We start from the raw sequence: 20236 nt of genomic DNA on the forward strand, positions 1-20236 counted from the left end.
CGAACTCTTCGCTTACTGTCTCATATCGAACGTCTATCAAACGTCTATCAAATGTCTATCGAACGTCTATCGAACGTCTATCGAACATCTATCGAACGCCTATCGAACGTCTCTCGAATGTTTATGTTTACAGTTTCTTCAAACGATAGAAGATCGACATGGATTTAAATGATGACATTCCATTAACAGCAGTCAGTATTCGCTTGGCAGTTTGCGAATATATCGCTAACGCTTACGTTGACTGGCATCCTTACGGTGAGCTACTATCCCGCTATAGATTTGAGCGACGGTGATTATGAGCTTGGTTTAACGGATTTCGAAGCATACAATACGATATCAAATGTAAATTCGTCGAATAATAAATTTTACTATGGTACTAACGACGAAGAAATTACGATTCCTGAAGGATCGTACGAATTGCGCGCGATATACGAATATCTAAAACGTGCAATTTCACATTCTCCAAAAGCAGTGTGTTTCAAAAATAACCCACATAGAGATGACGATAATGAATATCCTATAATAATTCGTGCCAATAATAATACGATGAGGAGTGAAATAAAATGTGCTGTTTCGTTGCGTGTGCGGTGTTGTCGCCAAATAGTTCGGCGATCGCACAAATGTACCGGATCCGCTCAGAGAGAGCGCGGTGGATATGGTCAATAGCAAAATGACTGCGCTGTGGTAGGTTTGAAAGGAGTTTAATCGAATTTAACAAAACTGCCGTTACACGGTTATCCAAATGGATTAACGCAATAATACAAAAAAAAACCCAAAGGGAAAGTCAAGTTCCCGCGCAGAATTACAAATAGCGAAGATCGGCACCGCACAATTTGATCTACCGTGAGAGGAAGTGTACTTTGATTTGGCCCGAACACGCAATAAAGAAAGGAGAATGAGAAGGAATGAAAGACTTGCAAAGTCGAGGAGATTTTGAGAGAAGAGAAGTCAAACGGATGCCAGGTCGAAAGTTTAGAAGAAGACGATGAAGAAGGTCCAATGCGAAAGCCGAGGTTGAGGAATGGAGAAGAGAAAAGAAAAGATCCGTTTGAGTGCCAAGTGTTTTCAAGGTGTGCGTTGCGAATATGCGTCTGCTCGTCGATTGGATTAACTCGCTTTCTGCCGTGATCCGTCACCGAGATATCGTTTATCATCTCGGGTTGCGGTTGTTAACCGAGTTTGAATGCGCTGGTATTCGATGATTGGTCCGTATCGGGCGTTTTTCGCATCGGCTGTCATCGCTTGATTCGCCACTGCTTCCGACGACCGGTATGACACGAGCATATCGTATGCTGCCATCGAGCGAACAATAAGAGCACGCGTCGAGAACGTTCGGTGACCGTGCTGTTGATACATTGTTAGAGCGCTTTGTGTATTCGAAATTTTCGGTTGTTATTGCGACCGGTCCCGAGATCGCGCGACGACAACATTGCATGCTTAAGATAGCGCTCGCGCCTGCATCCCAAACATGTGCTTATAGAATAAATTTTAGCAAACCAAACAACATTGGCTCGCTTTTAGGATTCTCATCGAGTCGTGAGAACCGCACCAATGGTACGAATCAGACGCACCGATTAAGATTATCAACGTGAATATCATTCGTATAGAATGCAGCGTTGTCAGTGGTGCGTACAGTAACAGTATGCGTGTACATACGATGTACATGAATTCTCGCTTAAGGTACCACCAAGATTCAAGATATCGGAAACGCCGGCGCATGTTATTTACCTTCCTTGGTGAACCAGTCTTTGACGATCGCATCGTCAAGATTGAGACGCATACGTACAATCCATACGCTAACACAACGTTTGGATATAGCGACGAGATACGAATATCTATACAGCAGCAGGATTTATATATATTGCCATGTGAGAGTTATCTCTATGTCGAGGGGAAGGTGACGAAACAAGTTGCAGTCGATGGTGCGACTGTAACGTTGGGATATAATTACATTGCATTCATGTTCGATGAGATCCGTTATGAACTGAATGGTGTGAAGATTGATCGTAACAGAAACGTGGGAATAACTTCAACGCTCAAAAACTATGTATCGATATCTTCAGATGAAAATGCTGTCATGAAAAATGCCGCGTGGGATACGACTGACACTTTTCGCCGGACGGGTATTTCAACTTTTGCGTACCACTCAGCGTGTTACTAGGTGTTACTAGGATTCTGTGAAAACTACAAGCGTATAGTGATGCAAATTTGGAGAAACCTCGATACGTTATCTTTGCGCTGCAGACTGGCCGGAAGAATGTCATGTCGAAAAATATAACTCGTTTCGATGACTGCAAATTGATAAACGCGAAGCTCTATTTGAATTCAGAGTGTTATCCGTACGATAACATGAATTTAGACTTTGTAAAAAATAAATACGCAATACTTTACGATATGTATAGACGTTTTCGTAAATCGTATTAAGGATGCGACAATGCTGAGGTATGGTTAACAACTGCCGACTTTCTGCGGCTAGGTCCTTTCGTGGTTATCGATTGTTCGCGTCAATATGAGTCCGTCAAAAGCACCACTGTGGATGTGCGGACAGAATTTGAGTGTAAGGAGAATATACCGGCGAATACTACCGCATATTGTCTCATCCTGCATGCTCATGTAGTTGAATACAGCCCGCTAACCGACATAGTGCGCAAACTCAACTAACATCAGAAAGTATGTATGAGAAAAGAATAATATACGAAACTAAGTGCTATAAACGGTATTTCTCTCCCGGGCGTGTCGAAGAATGTTTCACCATGGTTGTGCCGACGTTTGTCGACTTGCAAGGATTCATGGTTGGAAAGAGATTTATTGTAAAAGAAGCAGCAATACTGAAGAACGGAACTATTCTTTCGCACTACGTCTTCACGAGTCCAATGCCATGGCATCTGCTCACAAGATCAGACGAATCGAGGGCCTACTGGTTAACGGTTAATCATCATGGATTACGATGGGAAGATGGAACCGTCAAATATTGCAGAGCTAAACATTTGGTTACTGCAGCTGTGGCGAGTGATATGTATAACGAGCTTGAAGACGATGCATCTCAATTTGTGTACGTGAAGGGACATGAGAAGCGGGAATGGTTGTTACACCTTCTGAGTGACAATGCGAGAAGCAACGTGATCGTTAAGACCATGGACACCGATTACGATGATATGCCTTCCCTGCAAAAACTGAACAATACTTTTCGATGTAATAATCATATGAAAAATTGTGCATTACAGAATGTACTAAATATTTTCAATTGGTGGTCTCGAAGAAAATTGTACGACGCTATATAATAAAACATTTCAAATATACAAATGTTTCTTCCAACACGCTTATCCCCTTTCTTAGGATTTTATATGGTAATTGTGTTTGATAAAAATACTTTTTTTATTTACGGTGTGATGCTTATTTCGAGTCTGGTCTAGTTTCGACTTATTTTTACGTATGTGTGCGACGACATCATGCACACTGTAAGAACCTTCAATAGACGTCTACTAGGAACAAGCAACGGTGGTCTAGGAGGTTGGAGGAGCATTGGATAATAACCGTGAGGGCCCACGTTCGGGTCTAGCAATATCCAAGTAGATTTTTTTTCTCTCTGACGTGTGCATAACGTCACGACCGCCATCTTGCTAGCGGGACGTCATTCCCCACCATGAGTTCCCCTTCTCCGCGTGACGTCATACCCCGCGCCCTGGGTTCCCCGCTTTACCGCGTCCTCCTCGGCACTCCTGAGTTAGAATCCCCATAGCTATGCTACTTTGTTATATTAGGAGAATAGAAGTTTGGGAGAGAAAAGAAAGGTTTTTAATTGCCTGGAGTCCGCAGGACGTAACAGTACACTAGTCAAAGTATTTGCCATCGTTTACTATTATTTTTTCCCATCTGTCTGACAGTTGTTGCATTCCGTGACGGAAAAACGATTCATCCTTCGAAGCGATCCATTTATTGAGCCATTTCTCTATTTCTTCATAATTGTTGAAGTACTGGTCCGAAAGCCCGTGTGCCATCGATTTGAACAAACGATAATCGGATGGAGCAATGTCTGGTGAATACGGCGGGTGAGGTAAAACGTCCTAGCCAAGTGCTTTCAAGATGGCCTTCACAATCTTTCCAACATGTGGCCGAGCGTTATTGTGCTGTAAGATCACTTTGTCGTGTCTCTTTGCATATTCCGGGCGCTTATTCTTCAATGCATTGTTTAAACGGATCAATTGTTATTGGTAAAGTTCGGCAGTGATGGTTTGGCTCTGTTTTAATATTAGGTTTACAACTTTGCTTCCGCCGTTTTCCTATAGATGGCTTTAGCGGTAAGTAGTGGTCGAAATAAATAGATCATAGACGTCATGCAATAAACTTGGGCATCTGTCAACATAACCCCATAGAAACATTAATCGATTTGTGTCTGCATAATAAAGTTATTCTCAATTGAATATGTCAGTTTACGAGCCAAATTCTCGTCATTTACGGGAGGATTTAATTTTCTGCTTCAATATGAAGAAATCTCAATTCATATTGATTTCTTCAATATGAAGAAATCAATATGAAGAATGCGGCTGAGGCTCATCGAATACTTATAATGAGGCCGCTATTAGTGAAAGAACGTGTCGTGAGTGATTTCAACGCTTCAAGAACGGTGATTTTCACGTCTAAGACCAGCATAGCGGTGGAAGAGAGATTTTCGAAGATGCAGAATTGGAGACATTACTTAATGAAGACTCGTGTCAAAGTCAAAAAGAATTGGCACGATCATTGAGAGTGACTCAACAAGTAATTTCAAAACGCCTCAAAGACAAGGGAATATTCAGAAGCAAGGAAATTGGGTGCCGTACGAGTTGAAACCGAGAGATGTTGAACGGCGTTTGTTTGCTTGTGAATAGTTGCTTGAAAGGCAAAGACGGAAGGGATTTCTGCATCGCTTTGTGACTGGGGACGAAAAATGGGTTCCACGTCGACGGCCAAACCGAGTATTCACGGCTCCAAAGTCCTGCTCTGTATTTGGTGGGACCTGCTCGGCGTAGTGTATTATGAGCTGTTAAAACCGACTGAAACAATCACAGGCGATCGTTATCGAACGCGATTTATGCGTTTGAGCCGAGCATTGAAAGACAAGTGGTCGTAATACAACGAAAGACACGATAAAGTGATTTTGCAGCATGATAATGCTCGACCCTATGTTGCAAAAGTGGTCAGGACATACTTGGAAACGTTGAAATGGGAAGTCCTATCCCACCCGCCGTATTTTCCAGACGTTGCTCCGCCTGACTATCACTTGTTTCGATCAATGGCACACGGCCTGGTTGACCAGCACTTCCGGTCTTATGAAGAAGTAAGAAATTGGATCGATTCGTGGATCGCTTCAAAAGATGACCAGTTTTTTCAACGCGGGATTCGTACGCTGCCTGAAAGATGGGAGAAAGTAGTAGCCAGCGATGGACAATACTTTGAATGATAAATGTATAACCAGTTTTTTACAATAAAGCCTCGAATTTCGGAAAAAAACGGCGGAAGCAAAGTTGTACACTTAATAGTTCATGATATACTACACCCTTCTGGTCCTACCATATACAGAACATTACTTTCTTGCCGTGAATATTCCGCTTTGGTATCGATGTGGATGGTTTTCCTGGGTCACTAATAGATTTCCTTCGTTTAGGATTATCTAAATATATCCACTTTTCGTCTCCAGTCACAATAAGATGCAAAAACCTTTTTTTTGCCTGGCAAGCAAAATTTCAGACATAGCTTTTCGCCTCTCGATGTCTCTTTCTTTCAGTTCGTATGGCACCCATCTTCCTTCTTTGTAAATCTTTCCCATGGCTGCCAAACGCACAGAAATTGTTGATCGATCAACATTCAACAATTGCGCGAGCTCATGTTGCGATTGACACCGTCTTCATTGATTAGCGCCTGCAATTCCTCGTTCTCGAACTTCTTCGGCTGACCTGGACGAGGTTTGTCATCGACACTGAAATCATCACTTTTGAAACGTCGAAACCATTCTCTGCATGATTTATCGGTGGGAGCACTTTCACCATAAGCTTCTACGAGCATTCGATGAGCTTCAGCGGCTGTTTTCTCCAAATGAAAACAGAAAATGAGAACTTTCCAGAAATGATGCTTTTTCGGCTCGAATTTCGACATTTTCGAATCAGATAAACACGATGTTATTATTATTATAAACCCAAACGTTTATCAACTGAATATTACTGCCAGATATCAAAACTAAAAAATAAAGCCTTTTGCAGACATTAGAGGTTAGAAAATTACATAGTACAGTAATTGACTACCAGATGAACCGAATTATTAATTCACACATCTAATACTTACCGAACTATAATTATAAATGCAAGCACTTACGAAACACTTACCAACGTTCGGTTGATTGAACTCACATTAATTGAAATTCCCCGTCAAATTAATTAATTGGAATTTGATAAATGTGTATGTGTGTCACTCTGAATATAATTAATTTAATTAATAATATATTCTTTTGTACCTATTATACAGTTAAGTCAAACGAATAACTGTAAATGAAATTATTACAAACCTTTTCCAAAGAAGGTAAGCGTTTATATGATAGAACTGACAGAAAACGTTAATATAGCCAAAAACAGAATATATAATTTATAAATTTCTGAAATTTACAAAATATATATTGTCTACACATGTCACGTAACAATCTTAATTAAAAACGTTTATTTTTGCATTAAAATATAAATAAATACTTAACACACAAATTTACTTTAATATCAGGTGTAGTAAAAAGAAATCCATTATTTTTGCATGAAATTGAAGGCTTTAATTACCATTTTTAGTTAGAATGATCCGATTTAGGTCAAATATGCGCCGTTTTGTTCGATAACTTGTTGCCATTTTGAAGATAATTTCATTATGCCTCTCACATAGAAGCCCTCGTCCCTATTGGCAACAAATTGAGACAGTCGATTTTCACAAGCCTCTCTTGAAGCGAATTTTTCACCAGCAAAATTGTTCGCCATGGACAGGAATAGATGGTAATCACTTGGTGCCAGATCCGGACTATAAGGTGGATGCGTAAGAACCTCCCAACCAAGCTCCCGGAGCTTCTGGCGAGTCACTATCGATGTGTGTGGCCTGGCGTTGTCCTGATGGAACACAATTCCTCTCCTATTGGCCAAAGCTGGCCGCTTCTGGGCGATTGCTTCCTTCAAACGGTCCAATTGTTGACAGTACAGTTCCGAGTTAAGAATTTTGCAGTAGGGGAGCAGCTCATAGTAGATAATTCCCTGCCAATCCCACCAAACACACAGCAAAACCTTCCTGGCCGTCAATCCTGGCTTGGCCACCGTTTCCGCCGGCTCACCGCGATTCGACCACGACCGTTTTCGCTTGACGTTGTCGTAAGTGATCCACTTTTCATCACCAGTGACCAACCGCTTCAGAAATGGGTCGATTTTGTTGCGATTCAACAGCGATTCGTAGATGGAAATTCGGTCCATGAGGTTTTTTTTCGTTAACTCGTGTGGCACCCATACATCGAGCTTCTTTTTGTATCCAGCCTTATTCAAATGATTCCAAACGGTTTTTTGTGCAATCTTTAGCTCTTGGGCAATCGAAACAGTGCTTACATGACGGTCGGACTCGACAATGTCCATGATTTTATCGATATTTTCGACAATTGGTCTTCCAATGCGTGGTGCATCTTTGACATCGAAATTACCGGAACGGAATCGACGAAACCAAAATTGCGCGTGATTGGCTGTTACAGTATCAGGACCATAAACACTATTCACATTTTCAGCCGCCTGGTTTGCGTTTTCGCCTTTATCGAAAAAAAACTGTAAAATATAGCGTATTTTCTCTTTGCTAGTGTCCATCTTTGACGCGCGCTCAAACAAAACTGAGTCAACTAATCACAAAACTGTCCGAAAAGTTTTTCTAGTACGAAATCTCATCTTTCCACCGCCATCTAGTGGAACTCGATCGGACTTATACAACGCGAGATACAGATAACTAAAGCCATCTATTAGAAAAATAATGGATTTCTTTTTACTATACCTGATATATTATATGTTGTGGGTGCTTTCCAGCAACGAAACAGTCATATAGTAACATAGTTGCGTTTCACATGGATCAGAGCAGACGCGAACATCATCGACAGGAACGATCCGGTATCTTGGGCGGTCATAACGTGTTGTGACAAACGCACCAGCACGTACGTACACTAACTATAAGCAACGATTAAAAATTTATATAAGTAAGCCATGCCCATAAATTGCTCAACACGTTCGCTATCAAAGTCACACAAGTCAGGTGTGACGCAACGATCTCTCACGAGAGACCAGCGTCACATACGTGTGTGACAACGATTATTTTTTTTTCTATGCCTACATAAAAACTCAGTCTGTTACAGGGTGTTTTTTTTTTTGGTGACGCAGGGGAAATCCGTCATGGATACCCCCGACCCCTTTGGGGGGGGGTCAGGGGTTATGTCAGACTCTTATTGACTAAAACCCCTGCGGGATGCCTACCTGTCGGACCGAGTGGAGGGGAGTCAGGGGAACTACTCCCGTATTCCCTCCCCAACCCCCAGGCCCCAGGGCTCGTTGCCGAGCCCCCCGCCATCCTTTACCGCGTCTTGTTCCGCAAAGGGAATCCAGGGCGCGGTCCCGGTCGGTCTAGAACCGACCGGTTGGCCTTCTGGTGTCGCCTATGGAGTGAGGGGGCATCCGCCCTCACCCCTTACCTCCCTCCCCTAAAGTCGGGGAGGTGGGGTTTTTGGGGGAGTGCGCCCGCCCCAAAACGGGCACCACTCCCCCCTAACCTATCCTGTCCGTCGCCAGGGGGGATCCATCTTCTTCCTAGGTGGAAAAAGAGCCGGATCCCCCCTGCCGACGGAGTCGGGCCCGAGCCGGCCGAGGAGGAGGTCTTGGACCCCCGCTAGTCGGGGCTCCTTCCTCCTCCTCAGCCGGTGTCTCCTCGGACCCGCCTAAATGGTCCCCCTCTCTGGGTTGCCGGCCACCCCGTCGTCGTCGACGACGACAGGTTGTATGTGGCCGGCGCTCCCTCTCAGCGGCCTCCTTCTTGGACATTACGCCCCTACAGAAGGAGACCGCGGCTTCCCATCTCTCCTCGCTCCCGCACATGGACGCCACCATGCGTAGGAGCGAGATGTCCCCGTCGCGCCACCCCATGGCCCCTGATTCCCGCCCTGGACCACCCCACAAGCAGTCCCCCGGCTGCGGCCGGTGCCAGTGGACACCGGACCCATATCACGCCCAGCCCTCCGGACGACCTCCTGACTTCTCCCGTCTGGAGATCGTCTGGAGGGCAGCCCGTTACTTTTAAAATAGCAGCGCTCACCATTAGGGGGGTGACCGAGTCATCCAGGCCAACGAGGCGGAGCTCTGCTCGCCTCGTCAGCCTGGCGACCACGGCCACCTCACACAATGCGTCTTGGAGGTCCCTCGCCAGGCGATCAGCCTTATCCTTGCTGTCCTGGCCTGGGACCTCCAAGATTCCCCCCCGTTACAGGGTGTTTGAACTTAAGATATAATTCTTTGGCATTCCTTTAGATTAGGTCATTTTAGACCAAAAAGTTTTCTACCATTTTGCAAACAACCACGCAAAATTTTAAGTTATTAGTTACACATAAAGTGCAATAAAAAAAAACTAAGCAGCGTTTCAGCTTCGACATTCTCTGTATTTATTCCTATGGATCCCATCCATCCATGTATACATTTATATTTACATAGCTTTATTTTTATTTTCGATAGATTGCATTAATATGGATGAAGACGAAGATAAATATGATGAATATCTAACGGAGGATGAACACGACGAACATACTGCATCAGTTTCGACCAGTAATAAGAAACCAAAGAAGAAATATTTGCACAAATACAGATCTGAATGGGAAAATGACAATGACTATAAAAAATGGCTTAAAAGGAGTCGTAAAGGTATACATCATTTTTATTGTAAAATATGTTCAGCAGATTACATTGGCGGATTGAGTGCAATTAAAAAGCATGCTGCATCTTTGAAACATACAAACAATGCAAAGGCTATTAAAATTCCTGTAATAAGTGCTGTAATGCCATTTATTAAAAATATCAATATAAAAAGCATTAAAATAAAAGAAGCCGAATTGGAGATCGCAGCATTTATTATAGAGCATAATATTGCATTTAATTCTGCTGAACATTTAGTTAAATTAATTAAAAGTATTACCTTTGAACCCGAAGTTTTAAAAAATATACAATGTAATAGAACTAAATGTACTTCAATAACAAAAAATGTAATAGGTCAAACAGCTTTTGAAGAGATCATTGTTAAACTCAAAATTCATAAATTTTCGCTAATAGTAGATGAAAGTACTGATCATAGTTGCGTAAAAAATTTAGCACTAGTTGCAAGATTTGCAGAAAATTTTAAAATAAATGATACATTTGTAATTCTGTTACCTATTGCAGATGGTTCTGCAGCAGCACTACATAGCGTTATTATAAATTTTTTTGAGAAGTTTGAAATACCATTTAAAAAAAATATGATAGGCTTTGGGGCTGACGGAGCTAATACAATGATGGGCGAGCATCATTCTTTAAAAACTATGTTAACTAATGATGTTCCTGGACTATTTGTATTAAAATGTACCTGTCATTCATTAGCTTTATGTGCATCATATGCCTGCTTGAAATTACCTAGAGGTCCTGAAGATTTTGTTCGAGATGTACATTCGTACATGAAATATAGTTTTAAAAGAATATCCGAATTTAGAGAATTCCAACAGTTTGTAGATGCAAAACCACATAAACTGCTATTGCCAGCTCAAAATCGTTGGCTTTCTCTAATATCGGTAATTAAAAGAGTTTTAGAGCAATATAATGCATTAAAACTTTATTTTCAATCTCAATATCTCAATGATAAAATACAAGCATCCAAAAATATTTATAAGAAACTTCAAGATCCCTTAAATAAACTTTATTTAGAATTTCTAGAATTTATATTGCCAATATTTACTAATATGAATATGGAATTTCAAGCAGAAACGTCTAAAATTCATTTATTGTATGACAATATATTTTCGGCGTACAAAACAATTCTCGAATGTTACATCAAAAAAGAAGTATTAGACTCCAAAGATATAAGTAAAATTCAATATACAAATCCACACAACTTTGTTTCAATTGAAGATTTATACTTAGGACCAAAAGTAAATGGACAATTACAAAAATCAAATTTAATTACTTCTGAAGAAAAACATAATATGAAACTAAGATGCTTGGACTTCTATATTGAAAATGCTCACCAAATATATTTAAGATTTCCATTCAAAGCACCACATATACAAGGTTTAAAATATTTAAATTTCCTAAATCCAAAAAACATGGATTCAATTATTTCAATAGGGCCTGCGGCAATGTACTTCGAAAACATATTATTAAATGTTGATTTAAATGAACTAGACAGAGAATATAGACTCCTTCGTAATTTTAATTTAGATAAAAACAAAGAAATGTTGGAATTTTTGACGGAAGTAGGTAATATTAAAAAGGGAGATGATACTCCTGCATTTCCTTTAATAACGCAGTTTGCGTTCGATTTATTATGCTTACCACATAGCAGTGCTTGCGTGGAAAGAATATTTAGTGTTATAAATTTGAATAAAACAAAAGTAAGAAATCGATTAAATAACGAAACTTTGACAGGTATGTTACATACCAAAAAATACATATATGATAATGGTGGAGATTGTTACAATCTTACCATTAATAATAATTTAATTACTAAGATGTAATTTATTTCTTTCATAGTTTTATGATTTGTTCATTATAGTATTATTTTACAAATATTGTGATTTACTTTTAAGAAGATACCTAGTAAACACCAATTAACGATACTGTTGGTGTTTAGTAGAATACTCATTTTTGTGATCCTCAAATTATATCTTTACTTTTAAGACTGATTTATTTTTAAGAAAATATTTATTTTAGTTTAAATTTTAGTTGTATCTCAAAAGGGGAGCGTCCCAGATGCGCACAGAGTGGATCGGACACAGTCAATCAAATTGCTTAGTTTGGTTGAGTTAGATTAAATTTGATTAATCTTATTGGCTGTGTCCGATCCTATCTGTGTGCATCTGGACATCACTCTCTTAAAAGTAAAGTTAAATGTGTTTTCGATAAAAAGATTTTTGATTCGCTATGATTGAATATAAAAAGAATCTGTATAATATATATCTAAATATAAATTTATATATATAAATAATGTCTTCTATTTATTTATTCATAACAACCGTCATATATAATAACAATTTATTATACGCTAGAATTAATTACAAAAGCTGTTTTCCAACTGCGGACATTATGTTACACAAAAGCATTCTATTGGCTGTATATTATCTAACAAGATATTTTAGATAATATACAGCAAATAGAATGCTTTTGTATAACACAGTGTCCATAGCTGGAAAACGGCCAAAATAAGTTTCTCTCTCTCTCTCTCTCTCTCTCTCTCTCTCTCTCTCTCTCTCTCTCTCTCTCTCTCTCTCTCTCTCTCTCTCTCTCTCTCCTCTCTCTCTCTCTCTCTCTCTCTCTCTCTCTCTCTCTCTCTCTCTCTCTCTCTCTCTCTCGTCTCTCTCTCTCTCTCTCTCTCTCTCTCTCTCTTCTCTCTCTCTTCTCTCTCTCTCTCTCTCTCTCGTCTCTCTTCTCTCTCTCTCTCTCTCTCTCTCTCTCTCTTCTCTCTCTCTCTCTCTCTCTCTCTCTCTCTCTTCTCTCTCTCTCTCTCTCTCTCTCTCTCTCTCTCTCTCTCTCTTCTCTCTCTTCTCTCTCTCTCTCTCTCTCTCTCTTCTCTCCTCTCTCTCTCTTCTCTCTCTCTCTCTCTCCTCTCTCTCTCTCTCTCTCTCTCTCTCTCTCTCTCTCTCTCTCTCTCTCTCTCTCTCTCTCTCTCTCCTCTCTCTCTCTCTCTCTCTCTCTCTCTCTCTCTCTCTCTCTCTCTCTCTCTCTCTCTCTCTCTTCTCTCTCTCTCTCTCTCTCTCTCTCTCTCTCCTCTCTCTCTCTCTCCTCTCTCTTCCTCTCTCTCTCTCTCTTCTCTCTCTCTCTCTAATATATATAATATATATATATTATATTTATATATTATGTACGACGCTTATTTTTATATTTTCATGAATAGTTTATATTATTAATTTTGTTTATATTTACGTTTAAATTTGTTTATTTAAATATTAAAAATCATTAAAATTGATTTTTACTTGAATTTATGTACATTTAAAAAATCTGAGGAAAAACGTTGTAATCTGGTGATTTTTGAAGCAGAGATCTGGTGAAACCATTTTTAGGACGCGGCAACACTTGTCCCGACCTCTTCACAACGCCGCTGCTCGCGCCAGCCCGTCATTATTTAACTATTGCCAAATCTGATGAAGGGAACGGGAGGGTGGAAGTGTCCATCCGGACGAGAAAGCATAATTAAAATCGAACTTCATTCTAAGTTCGTTCATTTCCTAATTATGCAAATTCTCGTCCGAATGGATATGTGTAGATGTTTAACCCATAGATTTGGCAGAAGAGCACAGTAAAGACAGACAGAAGACTTGTCTGAGACCGTTTACGAGACATATATGTAGAAAAAAGTTTTAAAAGTAAAAAAACCGTTAAACAATTGAACATTTACATATAAAAATGGTTGGATTGAAAAGAGAATCCGAAACAATCGATCTATTATAAAAACGAGCAAACACGTCGGAGGATTTACTCCAACCGGCCGTACGACAAATCTCGTCTATATTAATGTCCCTGCTGGCGGCAAGCGAAGTAGAGGCATGGCGCGTAGAGTGCGCCGAAAAAATTGAAACGTCTTATACCTGACCGCTTCCAGTACGGGACTAACCCATCGACCTATTATCTGAGAAGATACCGAGGAATAAGGTTTACAATATGAGATAAAAAATGCGTCACAATTAAGACGACGAAAGTCCGCGGTACGCTTCAAATAAAGATTTATAAGAGAAAAAAGACAGAGTTCCGGCTTCTCTATGAAAGGTTTAAAAACGAGCATGGGCTGAGCGTGTCCAATCCCTGAAGTTTTAAGATGAGCAGGGATGCGAATGATCACAGAATCCGCGATAACAATATTTGAACGCTGAATGGCGGCGAGAGTCTGCATGCGTTGAGCGGTCGTAAGTGCAAGAAGAGTAACTAATTTCTTAGAAATAAGTTCAAGAGATAAGGTAGAATATGGATACAACCTAGCTAGGTAAAGAATAACGCTAGATGGATCCCACGTAAAATCATAACGTGGACGCGGAGGTTTTAAGGCGGCCACACCCTTGAAGAAACGTTTAATTAAGGGGTAGGATCCAATATCGGCGGAAGAATTAAGAGAGATTGCCGAACGGTAAGTATTTAACGATAAGTAGGATCCTGTATTCGCGAGACACGAAGCCAAGAAATCCAAGACGGAAGCAGTAGACGGAGAAAAACTATCCTCACGGTTTTGTTGACAAAACTGCCACCAGAGCTTCAGTGGTCTAGAGTACTGGGAAATGGTGGAAGGTGTGAGCGATGCGAGGTATGGCGTCGACTGCTGAAACCGATGTTCCCTTCTTCAGGAATGCTTGGCGGATAACCTCGCGACCGCCAGGGAAAGGTGAGACCATGCTGGATGAAACTCGCTGAAAGGAGAGGATAGCATGGTAATATTAGGACTAAAATGAAGAGGCTGACCGATAAGAAGCTGGTTAAATAAAGGAAACCAGGATTGCGTCGGCCACCAAGGAACCACCAACACTCCCTCCGCCTTGTCAGAAATTATTTTGCGAAGGACACGCAAAATCAAAATAAACGGAGGGAAAGCGTAGAAATAAAATTTACTCCAATCGAGGGAGAACACGTCTATGGAGTGTGCTAATAAAGCGAGAAGCCAAGAAACAAGGGCATTTAGCATTGATTGAAGAAGCAAATAAGTCAATTTCAAAAGGGCCAAATTCCGATTTGATGCGATGAAAATAGTCACGTGAGAGAGACCACTTAGTTTCGGTAGAAACAATGCGAGATTGAGCATCCGCCTCCACGTTCTGCGTCGAAGGAACGTGCACGGCGTAAAGAAATAAATCGCGATCTGCACACCATGACCAAATCTGATGAGCCAGGGCAGACAAATGTGGAAATGCAATTGAACCCATGCGATTGATGTAAGATAGAGCTGTAGAATTGTCAACACGTAAGAGAAGATCGCAACTGCGCAAATGAGAAGCAAAACAACGTAAACCGTTGAAAATAGCCAAAAATTCCGGATAATTAATGTGGTTTTGTTTGTCTGTCGGGGACCAAAAACCATGTGTTCGAACGCCCTCGCAGAATGCGTCCCCGTCAAAGAGGCGTCCGTAAATATTTCCAAGGCAAAATGTCCCGAACTAATAAAATTACGTTGGGAAAGATTTGTGAAAACAGTTTTCCACAACAGAAGATCCTTCCGGATATAATCTGGGAGCTTCATTTGCGCCTCAAAATTATCGTGTGACACCGAGAGCGCTAAAAACTTTGCTCGCTCTAAAAACTTCATGTGAAGCATACCGTATTTTACCGCGGGGCAAACAGATATTAAGGACCCAATGAAACTGGTAAAAAATCGGATCGTGCAAGAACTCGTGCGCAACATTGAGATGGTCCGTTGTAAGAGTCTTTCACGTTTATCCCATGGAATTGAGATAGAAAAACTTTGTGTGTCAAACACAAATCCCAGAAAGCGGCAAGTTTGTGTTGGTACTAAAACACTTTTACGCTTATTGATGACAAAGCCTAACGATGTCAAGAGACGCAGAGTTACGGTCACATTTGTTGTACACTGCTGATAAGAGTGTCACACGAGGAGAAAATCGTCCAGGTACACCACGGAGAAAAGACCTTGCTCGCGAAGAGAGTGCACCACGAGTTTCATAATCCGTGTGAAGAGGTAAGGGGCCGAGGCAAGTCCAAAAGGCAAAGCCGTAAATTGGAAGAGTTTATCCTGAAAACGAAAGCGTAAGTATTTTCAATCTTCAGGATGGATAGGTATGAGCAGATATGCATCCACCAAGTCAATGGAAGCAAGAAAGTCGTCTGGCGAGAGAAGGCGAACAGCCGTCTTCCAATCCTCAAGTTTGAAATGAGGTGCAAAAATAAACTTATTAAAACGCTTTAAATTAAGAATAAATCGCCAGCCTCCTGATGACCTTTCTATTACAAAGAAGGAGGATAAAAATTGACCTGAACAGTCAGAGACTGATTCGATTGCACCGCTTAGACAGAGGCGTGCAATTTCCTGATGGCAAACTTCCCGTTCTTTCCTGGACAAGCGTACCACGGGCTCTCTCTCCTGATAAGGCGGCTGGTGGATGAAAGGTAGTCGGTACCCGGAGAGTGCTTGTAGGATCTCCGGGTCAGAGGTAATATTATGCCACCTAGAGAGAAAAAATGTCAGCCTACCGGCTGTAGGTACCTGACTATCCACTAACGTCCCCTCGATCGAGATCGGGAGCGCACTACTGTCCGACGAATGTACGAGGGTGGTCCGATAAGTACTTAGCCTCACCGCCCGATGGCGCCACTATCGCAAGAGAAATTTACTATCGTGTAGTACATTCTCGTAGACGGCTACTGTCGAAATTTCAGCCAAATCGGACTTGTAGTTTTGTTTTGACCGCGTGTGGAAGCGGGCGTGTCCGCGGATTTTAAGAAAATGGAAAAAGAGCAATATCGGTGATTCGATTCTTGTTTTTGGAAGGGAAATCGCGCAGCGAAATCAAAAAACGCTTGGATGCTGTGTACGGTGACTCTTCTCCTTCGATGGCGACCGTCAAAAATTGGTTTAACGAGTTTCAACGTGGTCACACGTCGGTTTTTGATGAGCCACGCCCAGGTGCCCCGAAAACGGCTACCACGAAGGATAACATGACAAAAATCCACGATCTCGTATTGGCAGACCGCCGATTGAAGGTGCGCGAGATAGTTGAGACAGTAGGCATCTCAAAAGACCGCGTGGGTCATATCCTGCATGAAATTTTGGGCATGAGAAAGCTGTCGGCGCGATGGGTGCCGCGTTTGCTCACTCCGGACAACAAGCGCAACCGTGAGACCACTTCAGAGCAGTGTTTGACGCTGTTTAAACGCAATCCGAAGGAGTTTCTGCGTCGTTTCGTGACCGTCGACGAAACATGGATCTACTGGTACACACCAGAGACCAAGGAACAGTCGAAACAGTGGACTTCACCCGGCGAACGTGCTCCGAAGAAGGCGAAGACTGTCCTATCAGCCGGAAAGGTGATGGCCACCGTTTTCTGGGATTCACAAGGTGTGATCTACATCGACTACCTGGAGAAGGGCAAAACGGTCACAGGGCTGTACTATGCCGAATTATTGGGCCGATTCGACGCCGAATTGCAGAAAAAACGGCCCCATTTGGCGAAGAAAAAAGTGCTCTTCCACCATGACAACGCACCGGCTCACACCTCCGCCCTCGCCACGGTCAAATTGGTCGAATTGGGCTACGAACTGCTGCCCCATCCACCGTATTCTCCAGATTTGGCCCCGTGCGACTTCTTTTTGTTTCCAAAATTGAAAAAGTCATTCGCCGGGCAGAAATTTGAGTCGAATGAGGAGGTCATCGCCGCCACGGAGGCCTACTTTGCAGACCTCGAGGAAACGTATTTTTCAGACGGGTTAAAGAAGTTGGAGCATCGTTGGGTCAAGTGTATCGAGCTAAAAGGAGACTATGTTGAGAAATAAATCGCCACTTTTCCAAAATTTTCGTTTTTCTTTTGTAGGCTAAGTACTTATCGGACCACCCTCGTAATTCGATGCCCCTGCTCTCCGCGTCGTCGAGACTTGTGGGTGCGCAGGGGCTCGGAAGTTTCCCGCTTTGGAGGTAGAAGCCGAGTGTAGTGGCTGCTTTGTGGGTTGAAGCACTCGGTTAGCGGGGACTAGCGGCTTGCGGACGAAGTCCTTGCTCGAACGCTCCAAGGAAGAAGCTTTCTTCAATTCCTCGCCAAAAACCGTGCCAAAAAGGAGATCGTCTGGAGGGAGAGAGTCCGCTGTGTTCTTAGCGAGCAGATTTAGAGTATGTAAAATTTGGGCACGCCGGGACAGCGAAAGACGATAAAAAAAATCGGCTAAGATCTTTGCCCCCTCCATGATCTTCAATACTGCAGCGCGTGCAGCAGGGACCAACGAACCTTGCAACTCAGGTTGGAGCAGGTCCGAAATTGCTGCTCCAAGAGCATATAAGGTCATACCGACCTGATTCTAGTCTCTACTAGAATATTCATCTCTCTTGATAACGGAATTGTTCCGCAATCCTGATCGAAGCTCCGGATTCACCTTAGGAGCAGAGAGAAAACTGAAGGGTTCCGCGGGGGGATACTTTTTGAACAGAAAATCACGCTGCTCAGCGGAGAGGCCCTTGCGTATAAGGTCGCGTCATGAATCGAGAACATGATCATTCCATTGCGGCACCTCCACTTTATCAAGCTCCGCAGCAAACAACTTTCTAGCGAGAGCGTCGTCGGGCCGAAAAACAAGCGACTGCGAGGCATCGGAAGACATAACCTCCGGGATAAGAGGATGAGCAAAAGTAACATTACCTCTCTCTGGCGAATCTGCAACACCGACAGAGTTATTCGGCGGCTGTGAAAGGCTGTGTCGATTTTTCCGCCTATATTCTCCAAATATAGGTCCAGAAAGCACGTACACATCTGAGTCTCGCTGGACTGGCCCTTCCTGACTTGCAGGCGCTGCCTCACAAAAGACATCCGGGACAGGGTCTACCGGAATGAACTCAGTCTCCGCCCCCAAAAATTGTTCCAACCGTGGTTCAGCGGGGAATTCCGGAGACGTCGAACGACTCGGCAATGATGACAGAGGCGACAGAACAGGGGAACGCTGGGGCGTCCTATTCTCTTTGCGCTCTAACATGTCGATTAGGTGCGCTAGCTTGTCCTCCAGCCTCGCCAAACGATCCCGGGAAGGAGAAATCTTACACTTTCTAGATTTATGCGAAGATTTCCCATATTCAGAAAGATGCACTACACGACACTACTCGAACAGTCCAGAACCTGTTGCGGGAAGGAGCAACAGAAACACAATGACGGCGCTGGCGCGAGCAGCGGCGTTGTTGACGGGGTCGTCAAGGCAACGGGATGCACGCTTGTTGGTCGACAAGACGCGTTATTCTTTGCTTTTAAATATTCTGTTGGGGAAGCGCGACGGAGCGCGACTACACATATCCATCCGAACGAGAACTTGCATAATTAATAGTTTCATTTCTTTATGTTAAATTTCGAAACATTAAATTGAGTTGTATGATATATTAGGGGGACCGGAAAGTAATGTCGTTTCTGTGCATGTCGATATTTGATTGTCATTTGTCAGCTCATTGTGTATCTCGAAGGCGTGCCAAAGTCATTTTAAGGTTATTGTGACTTGTTCACTTCTAAATAATTCAATATTAAACTCTTTTTTTGTAATTTGGGGTGAAATGGCCAGCCAAATACCAGAAGAGCATATCCGGCATTGTATGCTTTTTGAGTTTCGCAAGGGTAGTAACGCAACAGTTGCGACCAAACCATTTGCGATGTTTATCCAAATGCATTAGACGTTCGTAAATGCCAAAGATGGTTTTCCAAGTTCAGATCCGGTAATTTTGATCTCTCTGACTCCTATCGATCAGGAAGACCAACAACATTAGACAACGACATGCTAAGGGCAAAAGTGGAAGCAAATCCATGTCAAACAATCGAGGAACTGTCAAACACCCTTAACCAACCTTGGTCGACCATTCAGAAACATTTACAGCAGATTGGAAAAATAAGCAAAGCAGGTGTTTAGGTCCCCCATAATCTGTCCGAAGAGAACAAAGCCAACCGATCCATCACATGCAACGTATTGCTTCAACGGCACCATACAGAACCGTTTTTTGATCGTTTGATCACTGGAGGCGAAAAATCATCCTATATGATAATCCAAAACGCAAAAGGCAGTGGCTCTCTTCAAATGAATCACCACGAAGTACTGCGAAGCCGGGTTTACATCCCAAAAAGGCGCTTCTGTGTGTTTGGTGGAGTATTCGCGGAATTGTTCACTTTGAAGTGCTGAAACTTGGACAAACTGTTAATGCAGACCTTTATTGTGAACAATTGGATCGAGTGAACCAATCTTTAATCGAAAAGTATCCGGCGATTGTCAACAGAAAGGGCGTCATTCTGCAACACGACAATGCAAGACCGCAC

At 42.3% G+C, this 20236-nt stretch overlaps 1 pseudogene; it reads left to right on the top strand.

Annotated features, from left to right (window-relative positions):
• The first annotated feature begins 19326 nt into the window (after window positions 1-19326).
• LOC112588690 (histone-lysine N-methyltransferase SETMAR-like) lies at window positions 19327-19835 on the top strand (annotated as a pseudogene).
• Window positions 19836-20236: the final 401 nt, after the last annotated feature.

This window comes from Harpegnathos saltator, unplaced genomic scaffold (assembly GCF_003227715.2).
Source record: "Harpegnathos saltator strain DR-91 unplaced genomic scaffold, Hsal_v8.6 scaffold27, whole genome shotgun sequence".
In the NCBI taxonomy this organism is placed as follows: domain Eukaryota; kingdom Metazoa; phylum Arthropoda; class Insecta; order Hymenoptera; family Formicidae; genus Harpegnathos; species Harpegnathos saltator.